At 37.0% G+C, this 11,800-nt stretch overlaps 1 long non-coding RNA gene across 1 annotated transcript; it reads right to left on the reverse strand.

Annotated features, from left to right (window-relative positions):
• Nucleotides 1–5,635: 5,635 nt before the first annotated feature.
• Nucleotides 5,636–8,189, reverse strand: LOC130468976 (uncharacterized). Its single transcript, XR_008929349.1, has 4 exons — nt 7,824–8,189; nt 7,477–7,734; nt 6,898–6,962; nt 5,636–5,874 (listed from the first exon to the last, which is right to left on the reverse strand). It is a non-coding gene; the product is annotated as an uncharacterized lncRNA (long non-coding RNA).
• Nucleotides 8,190–11,800: the final 3,611 nt, after the last annotated feature.

Consider the following 11,800-nt stretch of genomic DNA (forward strand, 5'->3'; position numbering starts at 1 on the left):
ATAATAATAAGGATTTACGGTATTTCCGTCGATTCAGTGGTTGCTATGGATGGAAATTGCAGCTATGGTAAAAGTTGCAAGTAGGACGTCGTCATTGGAGAAGGAAGGAACTAAGATATGTTATTGACTATAGTATGTAGTATACAAACATTGGTTGGAAGTTACCATTGCTACGGTATTGTAATACCTCGTATTATAAAATATTTAGTTATATTTATAAAGCATTTTATTATTTTTATAAATTAAAGTTGCATTTAAATATTTATTTAAATGTTTTCTATTAATTAAAAATAATTAAGAGAAAATGGATTTATTTTAGTTGGGAATTTAATTGGGTTTTGAAAACAAAATGATTTGAATTATTCTAGCCCGATCCAATTTCTATTGTGTGCCCAAACGAATAATTCAAACCCACCCTTTTAATTCAAGTCCATCTTTAATAATTCCTAACCGTAGCCCAACTAGGATTCGAAACCTATAAATACCCCTCATGATTCATTAATCCCCACTTTCATTAAATTACAAACCCTCAAATTCTCTCTCTCACTTTTCTCTATCCTCTCACTCGGCACTCTTTCTCTCCCTTCTCTCCTCTGCCGTGCGCCACAAGACAGCAACGGACCAGCACTCGGCCAGGCGGTGCGTCACCCCCGCTTGTTGCCTTGCCCCTGCTGCTCTCTCTCCCTCATTGTGCGGCCCTGTCTTGCGTCCCCGCCTGCCTTCGCGCGCGCCAACCCTGCACAACACAACAGCACCGCACCCAAGCAGCACTGTTGCACCGTGCGCGCATCTCCTCTTTGCTCCTCTTTCGTTCCGGTCAACCGACCACCACCACCACTGTAGTGTCCTATTTCCGGTCTGTATAGTCCTCTTATTCCTAATCTATCTATATTTAAATTATGTTTTAAATTATGAATATTTATGATTATTATTTTGGATTATTGATTTAAATTGTATTTGGGATTGGTTACGAACACCAAAGTTGAGGATTTTGATGATTTTATTTGAAGTAATTGTAATTTTCAGATTTGAAATATATTTAAAGCTTCAATTTTATGAGTTTAACTATATTTAATGATGAATTAGGGCTAGGGTTTTAATTAAATTCATATGATTAATTGATTAGCATAATTAGATGTCAATTTTAATTATGATAATCAATATGATTTTCAGATTCTTTTTAAGTATTAAAGCGTCGATTTTTAATGGTTTTATGCATGAAATTAATTAGATTTCATGCTAGGGTTTTAAATATTAATTGGAATTATTATTTTTATTATTAACGACTAATTTCTAATCAATTCAAACGAGTTAAGATTTAATAAAGTTGCTGAAAATTTAATGAACATGAATAATGATTTAAATCTTATTTATGTTATAATAGGAGGAGACATTTAATTTAGTGGGTTGAATCACAAAGTGGCCCCTTTAATTAGATATTTAAGGTACGTACAAGTGTAGGGCGACCCAATTTAATCATGTGAATACATGTTATGTTTATATGTTGTGATTGATGTTACTTGATTATTTTGGATTCATGTTTGAGGACAAGCATGTTATTATTGGTTATGTTTGTTGAATTAAATAGCAAGCATGTTTTATGCATGTATGGTTTATTCGTATGCAAGGAATAATTTATGCTATATTGTACGTAAGGTCTGGCATTTTATGAGCCAAATCTATTCGTTCCTCGTTGCACTATTGCAGTAACCACATATGGAGGGTATGCTCATGTTAGCCACTGCATGTGTAGGATATACTTTTGAGTCCTGTTTAGTAAACCACATATGGAGGGTATAATCATGTTAGCCACCGTATATGTAGGGTATACATTAAAGAGTCAAGGTGAATTGAATTAGGAACCATTCGTGCCTAGCTTACAAACCGCATGTTAACAGGCATTTCGTGGACTCAACATCATGTTGAGAAGGAACAAAGGAGTAATTTCATTTGAGTCTTGAATGTCTTGATCACAAATTCTAATGGTTCTAAAAGAAGAATTGTTTGGTTGTTCGTTATTAAATGTTATATTTGATTGTGTCTCGAGTCAGCTTTTAAATGAAATATCGGATTTTTCATGAAATGACCCCGAGGTTTGCGTTAATGCACCAAATACCCCTAATGTTTTCCGAATGCACGAAATACCCCTGACGTATGCAATAATATCACAAAATACCCTTGTTGACCATTTCCCGTCCATTCCGTTAAGTCTCCGTTAGCATGAATTTACTTTTTTGCCCTTACTCAACCATTTTCTTTACTAATCCTAATATTAACCCTTAATTATATTAATTAAACCCAAAAAAAGAATTAACTACTATTATTTTAAAAAAACACAAAACTTTTTTTGGGGCTTTCTTTCACTTGCTCTTCTTCACTTCACACTCTTCCCTTCACGCCAACATTCATCATCATCATCAATCATCATCTTCTTTTTTTTCTTCTTCCACCATCATCATCTCTACAATCTTTCTTCCACCTTGTCATTCTCTTTCCTCAAACCCAAATTATTGAAACCCAAATTATTTCCTCAAACCCAGATTATTCCTCAACCAGATTGTTAATTCAAACCCAAATTATCCCTCAAACCCAGTTGATTTCAACCCAAATTATAAATCTTCAACCTCAAACAAATTGAATTTGGAGGAGAGATAATCAAAGGATGTTGATGGGGTGTCTTTGTTTGGGCTCTTCCCTAATTAAAACCCAAATTTTACTGGAAAAAAAAAAAAACAAACCCCAAACCTTCTTCTTCTTCCTTCTGCTACGCTTCTTCTTTACCATTAAAATCCAAACCTCCTTTCTCTTTCCTCTTTCTCTGATCCATCACTTACCCACCTCCATCACTTACCCACAGTTCGGCCATCTCTACCACCACTCCACCCTCTCTCCTCCCAACCGCCATCTCCACCACCACCCCGCCCTCTCTCCTCCCAGCCACCTCCATCATCGCTCTAGCACAGTTCGACTTTCCAATTTTCCGCCTATTACTGATTTTTTCATCAATGCTTTTGTAAAAATTGAACTCTAGATCTGGTGTAAAAGTTGAATTTGGTAGTGGAATTTGGTATTGGAGGAGAGAGAAAGGGGAAGAAAAGATGAGGGACCAAAGATGGTCATTGAATGAAATTGAGGGGATAGAAATACAGTAGCAGGATTTGAGAATTGAGAGTGGGAGTGAGTGAAAGAGGGTGAGATCGAATTGGGGATGAAATTTAGAATTCACATTGGGGCTTCCATTGATTTCTGCATCTAGTTTGATGATTTTTGTTGTTCAAAGGAGATAATGATGTTGTTGATGATGATGAGTGGAGATGTAAAATGGAAGAGGAGATGAGATAAGGAGGAGGAGAGTAAAAAAAATAAAAAGTAAAACTTTATTAAAGGTAGGTTAAATTGTTAATTAGGGTTAAATTGAATCAATAATAAGTTGATTAGGCGTTAATGACTAACGGCGTTAACGTCCGTTAGCCTAATGGGCACTTTTTGTTATTATCCCATACCTCGGGGGTATTTGGTGCATTCTGGAAACATTAGGGGCATTTGGTGCATTAACGCAAACCTCGGGGTCATTTCATGAAAAATCCGATGAAATATTAATAAACGTAAAGCGTAAACCGAATAAGCTTCAAAACTCTTGAAACGTAGACACCTTGAGTATGAACAATATCATAAGACAATGGTCAGTACTCCTACTAGTGGTACAAGGCGTTATTTCACTTCTTTTATGTACAGGGAGTATGCTCTGACACAAGCTACTATTATTTATTTTGGTGTTCGGTGGCTCCCAACACCCCTCTAATGGATATTTCTTTTCTAGGCCCGTTCGATTCTTATTATAATTAATCTATGAGTCAAGAGTCGTGTCTTGAGTCGAGTCAAGTCTTGTCTTCATGATTAATGGTTTATAAGTTGGCTTTTTCATGTGGTTTTAATTATTGTTGGAATGAAGCATGTTAGTTATAAGAATCGTTTTAGCTTGTAGTACTCGGATTTTGCTGATTACGTGCTTTGTTTTTTTGGTCATAGCCTTTGCCTTAATGACTCTATGATGATCCATCATTTTCACTTGCATTGTTGGGGAGTAGATTTTCAATAAGCAGGATTCTAGAGGTGACTTGCAAGTGAAGTTATCTAACAATGGGATTGATTGAGAGCGTTTATTTTCACTAGCATTGTTTTAAACTCTATTTATTTTATCTAGTCTGGACTATTGATATTTCAGGTATAGTTAATGTATTTTGTTTTAAATTGTTTTGGTTTGGGCCTGTATGGTTCCAATTTGTCGAGGAAGCCATTAACTACTATTTTCTTGTACTAGCCTTAACCATTATCACGGTGGCGGTAATACTTTAGCGATTCCTTTATTTTAAGTGGAAAAATGGTTTTATAAAACACAAGAAATTATTAGGGTGTTACAGGCACGTACGTTACCAGCATCGCGTATGGACATTACTTATTATGATTTGGTTAAAAAATGATGATGTATGTCAACGTGTCTGAAATCCCCCCCCCCCCCCCTTTGTTCCAGATGTGGAACTCTTATACTCTGTTTCCTGCCTTCTTCCCTCGACTTTCTTGTTTAACCCACATCAAGAATTGCCATTCAACCCCTAAATTCTAATTTCCTGAAACCTAATTTTACGGTCTAGAATTTTAATTTCACCAACTTTCGCTTATCTATTCTATAAGCCACTCCTCAGGTGAATTCCTAAGCCTTAACTGAATTGTACATTAATTTATAATTAGTAGATTTTATAATGATCATAATTCCTTTTCTTCGTAACTTTAGGCAGAGGTTTCCCGATTACTTTCCAAATACGAGTAAGTTTTGTGCTTGTATTTTTGTATTTTTATCCCATCATATCTGAATAAATTTACATTATATTAACTAAATTAAAGGATGTCATTAGCATGATTCTAGTTTTCCCCTTAACTGGTTCACTTAGGTAACTTCGAACTACGGTGTTTGTCATGTCCAACGAGATACAAGATGTAAATGGAAAGGGGTCCCATAATAGTATTTTAGAAGTAGATGAAATTGTGCGTTATAAGACTCTTCATTTGTATTCATTGTTCATATTTTCAGTTTTTTGGGGTTTGGATAATTTCTTATTTGTTCTCTCTTATGTCATAGTCGCATGAGTAACGAATGAGTGTTATAAAAGAACATGTGAACCAAATGAATATGAGATGTCTGACATGGATAATACATTGAAACAAGTCAAGGAACTCATAACTAAGTAGATGCAAACAGGGTACGGTAAGGACACTGGTTCGGAGTCCCCAACTTGTGACGATAACAACTTAAAAGGGAATCGAGGATGTTCCCCGTTCTTAACTCCGGTTGGGAATTCTACCATACAGAAGTTGATTGTTGACACAGGTGAAAACAAACAAGGTACGAGTGACGATGATGGTCCAACAACAACATTAGAAATATTCGCTTCACCCATCGCAATTTCACATGAACACCTTAATGAAATTCCCATTACTAAATGCACTTCATAAAAATAAGAAAAATAAGTGTAACACCCCGACAATTCTCTCTTTCCTAAAATAACCTTTTAATATAAAACGTAGAGAATTATCAAGGCATTATCGCCCGTGTGAAAACGTAACGGCTTATTCAGAATTTTGCAGCGGAAAACATAAAACTAACTTTAGGTTTATAAATAATCGATTACAGGTTTAGTCCCAAAAATCAACCAACGAAAATAAGGAAATATAAATAGTACGACAAGTTTAAAGTCAAATTAAACAAACCCAAGTCAACTTAGCAAATCAAAACTAAATACAAGCTCTCTATTCCCGACCCCAATGATGCAACATCTTCAAACCTGCAGATGGACAATGCTTATTGATCCTTAGAGACTGCTCACCAAAGATTGGGTCATCACAGGATCAATAAGGCATAGCCATGATCAACATGCACAAGCAAAAGCACGTAATCAGCAAAGCTGAGTACTACATACTAAATCAATAATAATCCTAACATGATTCTATTAAACGAACAACCCTAACATGATACTAATGAACACAAACAAGGGCAGACAAAACATGATAGTTTGACGACCATACTTGACCAGACTAGACTAGGCTAGACTTTTAGCAATAATATTATTTTAGTTGAAATAGACAATGGACCGAGTTGTCTATCCAGAAGTCTTCACTAAGGAAGACGAGGTACGGGCGCGACTCCGTAACCTCAGTGACCTGCGATATCGAGGAACGTTTTAATAAAAATAGAACACGGTGATCAATCCGGTTCCAGAAAAGGCCATGGGCTACCACCATGAACCCCAACTCCTGTTTGTCCGTCACTTTAGACGTGCACAGTCTAAAGCTATTGCTACTCAATTTCACTTTACATGATTTACAAATTGAGACTCTGTTATGACTCAACAATCACATAAGGCATACAATCCACATTAGTTCACAACTGTTTTTATCTTGGAATTAAGTAAGTGATCATAAAGGCATCAATCAAGACTCATTCCAATTTACCCAACCTTTCCTTTAACCATGATCAACCTTGTATATGGGTATAAAGTTTCAACTTACTAAACAAGGTCCACCGCCCTCATAAAGTAGTGAAAAGCTAAAAAGGGAACAATAATCAATCGATCCAAACCAACATATAGAATAATCTAGTGTTCCCAACCAACATGTTTGTATCAATCATCCATACTAACATGTTACAATTCTCATAATGCAAAATAAGTTCAATAATGTCCGTCCAACAGTATTAAACATGCAATTTCAACATAACCAAGTTCGTCAATAATATCAACATCACCAAGTTCAACAATAATATCAACATAACCAAGTTCATCAACAATTTTAACATGGTTTCAACAAATAGCACGCATTCCAAGCACACAGGTATGTACGTACCTTGTGTAAACAAACTGATAGGTCACTTTGACACTTTCAAAAGTCGCCTAAAGAGAATTATCCGCCTAAAACAACCAACAAATATTCTCAATCAATTTCTAATCATTCGCCATCATAATAAGGCATTCTAAACACATCCTAAACATATTTAGAACCTTCCCTAATATCAAAACTTAAGTATTTGATTTCCTAGCATAATAATTATTGAATTAATGATTGAAATTCGTTGAAAACTTTTCAAAACATCGTACTTTAAATTTCCAGCAATATAAACTCGTTTAAAATTTCGCCAAGGCCAATTTGACATGCCTAGAACGTTGAAATAATAATTTTAATAATCCACAATCATCCTTCCATGATTTAAAACCATTAAGAACTTAAAATTCATACTTTAAATAATTCAAACTCTTATTTCAATCAAATTATATAATCTGAAAATTAATAGTTTAATTATGCAAAACATATAAATATGCAATTCATAATTAAATCATAAAACTATAAATTTAATTCAAGAAAACATAAATTAAATTAATAAAACATAATTAAAACATTTAATTTACTTAGGGTTTAAGAAATAACCAAAGAAGGAAAGAAGGGAGGCTGGCCGGCGGCGAACTGTGCGGCAGCAAGCACGGGTGGTCGCGGGGCTGTCGGCGTGACGGTGGCGCAGGGTGGTGGCTGCGCTGGAGGCGGCGTGTGATAGCACGCAAAGAAGAAAGGGAAGAGAGGGAGGGGAGCCGGCTGGGCAAGGCAACAGCCGCGATGCAAGTGGTGCAGCGCGGGGTGGTCTCGACTAGGTGGCGGACTGCGCAGGTGGTGGTTGCAGCTCGATGGTGGCTGCCGAGTAAACAGAACAACCAAGTAAGGAGAGGAGGAAAAATGCAAGAGAATAGGAAAACGAAAGAGAAAAGAAAGGAGGAGACTACCGTGCAGACCGACGGTCAGGCGAGGGGCGACGGTGGTCGTGCAGGTGGTTAGTGGTGGCGGCGGTATGAGCAGCATTAATCAAGGAGGAGGCGCAACAAATTTTTCACGTGAAGGAGGAGAGCAGGTATGAGAGTTTTTGAGTGTTTTTCTTTTTTTTTTTTTTTTCTTTTTCTGTTTCACGTGAAGAGCAAGGAGGGAGATTTTTGGTTGTTTCTTTGATTTCACGTGAGATGGAATTATGGGTGTTTGGGTTTATAATAGTGGGCTTTACCCAAGTGGGCTAGAATTAGGAATTTAGTTTTAGGATTTCAACCCAAAATTGATCATGATCGTTTTCTAAATTCAATCGGTTTTCGTAATTCGAATTCTTTTTGAAGGAAATAATGCCCTTGGTCCAAGTATGCATTCAATGTTAAGTCTAATAAATGCGGTTCAGTATTAATTAACAAGTTAATAATTCAGTGAGATCAAGTGAGCTGAATGCCTAGCTAGAAGCCGCTTAAGTTCAAGTAGAATTAATGATATTAATCCACAGCTTACTCTTGACTGAACCCGTAGGGTCACACAAATAGTACGTAAACGGATCAAGTATTTAATGGCATTAAATACTCCAACTATGGATATTCGGAATCGACGGATCTTGGTTTCAGTGGGAGCTGAGATCGTCACAGGCAAGAAATGAATACTCCGGAAACGATGATATTGCCGGAAACGGAAATATGGATCGTATCGGAAATATTAATATTATCCAAGTCGTAGATGTTGCCGGAAACGGAAACATGGTACGTATCGGAAAATATTATCGGAAATGGAAATATTGCCGGAATCGGAAATATTGCCGGAAACGGAAATATTGTCTGAATCGGAAATATTATCGGAATCGGAAAATAATTCCGGAAACGGAAATATTAAATATTTGTTCGAAACGGAAATTAATTCCGGAATCGGAAATGTTAAATATTGTTCGTATCGGAAATGAATTCCGGAATCGGAAAATTAATCGGAAGCGCGTCGTACGAATTAGCATCGGACGAGCTTGCTAGACGAAGGCCCAGCACAAAGCCAGGCCCACGTCCAGCAAGGGAAACGCGCGCCACAACACGCCAGCCCAAGGCTGCGCCAGGCCCACCGCAAGGCAGGCCCAGCGCGCGCCCAAGGCTGCGGCAGTCGTGGGCTGCGATGCTCGGGCTGTGCGCGCGCACGCATGGCGCCCCTCGTGGGCTGCTGTGCGTGCGTGGGTGTTTGTGTTCACATACGAAACCTAAAACGTACAGGATTCGTTTAATGATTAAATTCCTAATTCTATTTGATAAATTAATTAAATAAGAGTTTTATTGTAATTCTAATTTAATTAATTCGTATCCTAATTCGATTCCAATTCTCTTTCCATACCCCTATAAATATGTGGCCTGGGTTCACAATTTATAACAAGTTTTTCAAGTATTCAAAGTGAGTTTTTGAGAGAAAATTCAGACACATTCCTTGCTCAAAAGTGCCGAAATTTTTAGTACCTTAAGGGCGATTCTAGTTGGTCAATCTTAAGGCGGATCCGGACGTATTGTGGACTATCTACGGAGGGACGACACTTGGAGTCCTAAAGACTTGTTCTTGTTCGGTTCGGGCGCAGCTAGGGAAGGCACGCAACAAAGAGTATGCATCTAAACTATGCTAAATGATTATGTGTAAATAATATGTTTTCCTGGCTAAATGGTTTTTCCGCATGATTTATGAATTGTCATATGTATCATAACCTAACAGTGGTATCAGAGCCTCTTATTATTTTCATAATCTAAATTGCATGAACATGGTTAAATATTACAAATTTGCAAGAATTAAAAGGGGTGATTAATTTTCGTAATTGTTAATTAATTGCAAATTGCGTTTATTTAATTATACGTACGCAGTTTTTCGGCAGTTTCTTCGTTACTCATCCAAATCGAGTGATTTTTGTGTCAATTCCGCATGTAAAAGGCATTCTAAAATTTTGACAAAAATATAATTTTTCCGCCGAACCCAGAATTCTCAAATTCGAAGCCTAACTATGACTTTTCGAAGGTTTTAGTTTTTCGAATGCAAAATTTCGTAAATTTAAGATGTTAAATTAAATATTTGCGATTCTTGTTGATAAATCTTGAATTTTTGATTGACCTACAGTATATGTTTAACAAGTTTGAATGCCTAGCCTTGTTAATTATGCAATCTAATTTGTAATTATGATTAATTTCTTGAAAATTAGAATAATTTATAATTAATTTGATTTTCATAATTAATTATAATTTAATTAGATACCTATGATTAAAAACCACCATAAAAATTGTAAATTTATGATAAATTTTAAATTTTTATAACCTAAACTTGAATCCATGTTAATCGAAAATCAATTGAATAATAAATTTTCGATTTTTCGCCCTAAAATTATGAAATTAATATTAATTTATTAATTTGTCATTAATTTTAAATATAAATTTTTAAATTTTATGCGATTCGTTCATATAACTTGCACGCACAAAGCAATGGACGCTACGTGTTACCCTTAAGGGGTGTTGTATAGTGCGGGCATGCGACGACGAGCAAGGGAGCTCGTCGCCCGTGCGGCACGAATGCAATGAGCAAGGGCATGGTACACGAGCACAAGGCAGCAGCCCTGCCTTGTGTCGTGGGCTACGAGCACTGGACGAATGGGCATGGGCGAAGGCAAGGCACGGCAGTCACGTGTGGGCAGCAAGCGAGCTGCGCCACAACGCGCACTGCCTCGCGCAAGCGCGCGCAGCCTCGCGCGCAGCGAGCGCAAGCTCGCGTGCCACGAGTGTTGTGCCCAGCGTCGATGCCTCGCGCAGCGAGCGCTGGCTCGCATCAAGCGAGCGCTGGCGAGCTCGCACAAGCGAGCGCTGGCGAGCGCGCACAGCGAGCGATGGCTCGCGTGCATCGAGCGCCGGCGAGCGCGCACAGCGAGCGATGGCTCGCGTGCATCGAGCGCTGGCGCGCGCGCAGCAAGCACCAACTCGCGCGATTGCTTGCGAAGGATAGAAGCAGCAGCTATGCGACACAGCGCATGGGCTGCGCGCACATGGCCAGCGATGGCTGTGTGCGTGTGGCCCATGGGCGTGCGATGCGTAGGGTGTTTGCGTTGCGATTAGATCGTTTTGAATGTTTAATTTGAAATTTTCAGTTTACGTAATTTTAATTAATTTTAAAATTAATAATTTAAATTATTTTCTTGGATTTTAATTTTGAATATTGTAATTATAATAAATGTTATTTATTCTAATTATTTTACTAAAATTAAAATCATGAATTAATTTAAATACGACTGAAATTAAATTAAACTTTTTGGATTCAATTATAAATTTATATGAGCTTTAAATTTTAATTAAATTTGTATGTTTCCGGTTAGACTAGAAATACATTTTTATGTTTAAAATTAGTAAAGCGTATGAATTTATTGGTTTGAGTGGGAGCCCCTTTTAGTCATAAACTCTTGATTAGGTCTACAAATTCTTAAGGTTAAAACAACTTGATTAGACTTAATAAGGACTGAATAATTGGTAGATTATTGGTGCCCTTGATTAATTGCTGCAAATGTTTACATGATGCATAATGTGTTTTACTAACCAGCTATGTGGGCCATTCATGATAATGAATGGGTGAATGGTATATATTGTATATGTACTGTTTTGCAGGTTATAAAGTGACTAGTATGGCCCAAATAGGATAGAAAATATGGCCTGCGTGCCATTAATTTGAATGTAATTGGTCTAAAGTACCAAAGTTGTTTTTCAATTCAAAAATGGTCTGCGTACCATCAAATAGTTGTAATTAGTTTTAATTATAGCTTATCCTATTTGAAGAAAATGGTGCCTCCCACGGAGATTTTCAAGACGGACTTTGAAGTTAAAGCTTCAAGATGAAGTCGGGCCATACTAGATCACATTTATCTTATGCATGTTTTAAGTTATTTATTGCTTTTAAATATGTC

This window comes from Spinacia oleracea, chromosome 3, assembly GCF_020520425.1.
Source record: "Spinacia oleracea cultivar Varoflay chromosome 3, BTI_SOV_V1, whole genome shotgun sequence".
Classification (NCBI taxonomy): Eukaryota; Viridiplantae; Streptophyta; class Magnoliopsida; order Caryophyllales; family Amaranthaceae; genus Spinacia; species Spinacia oleracea.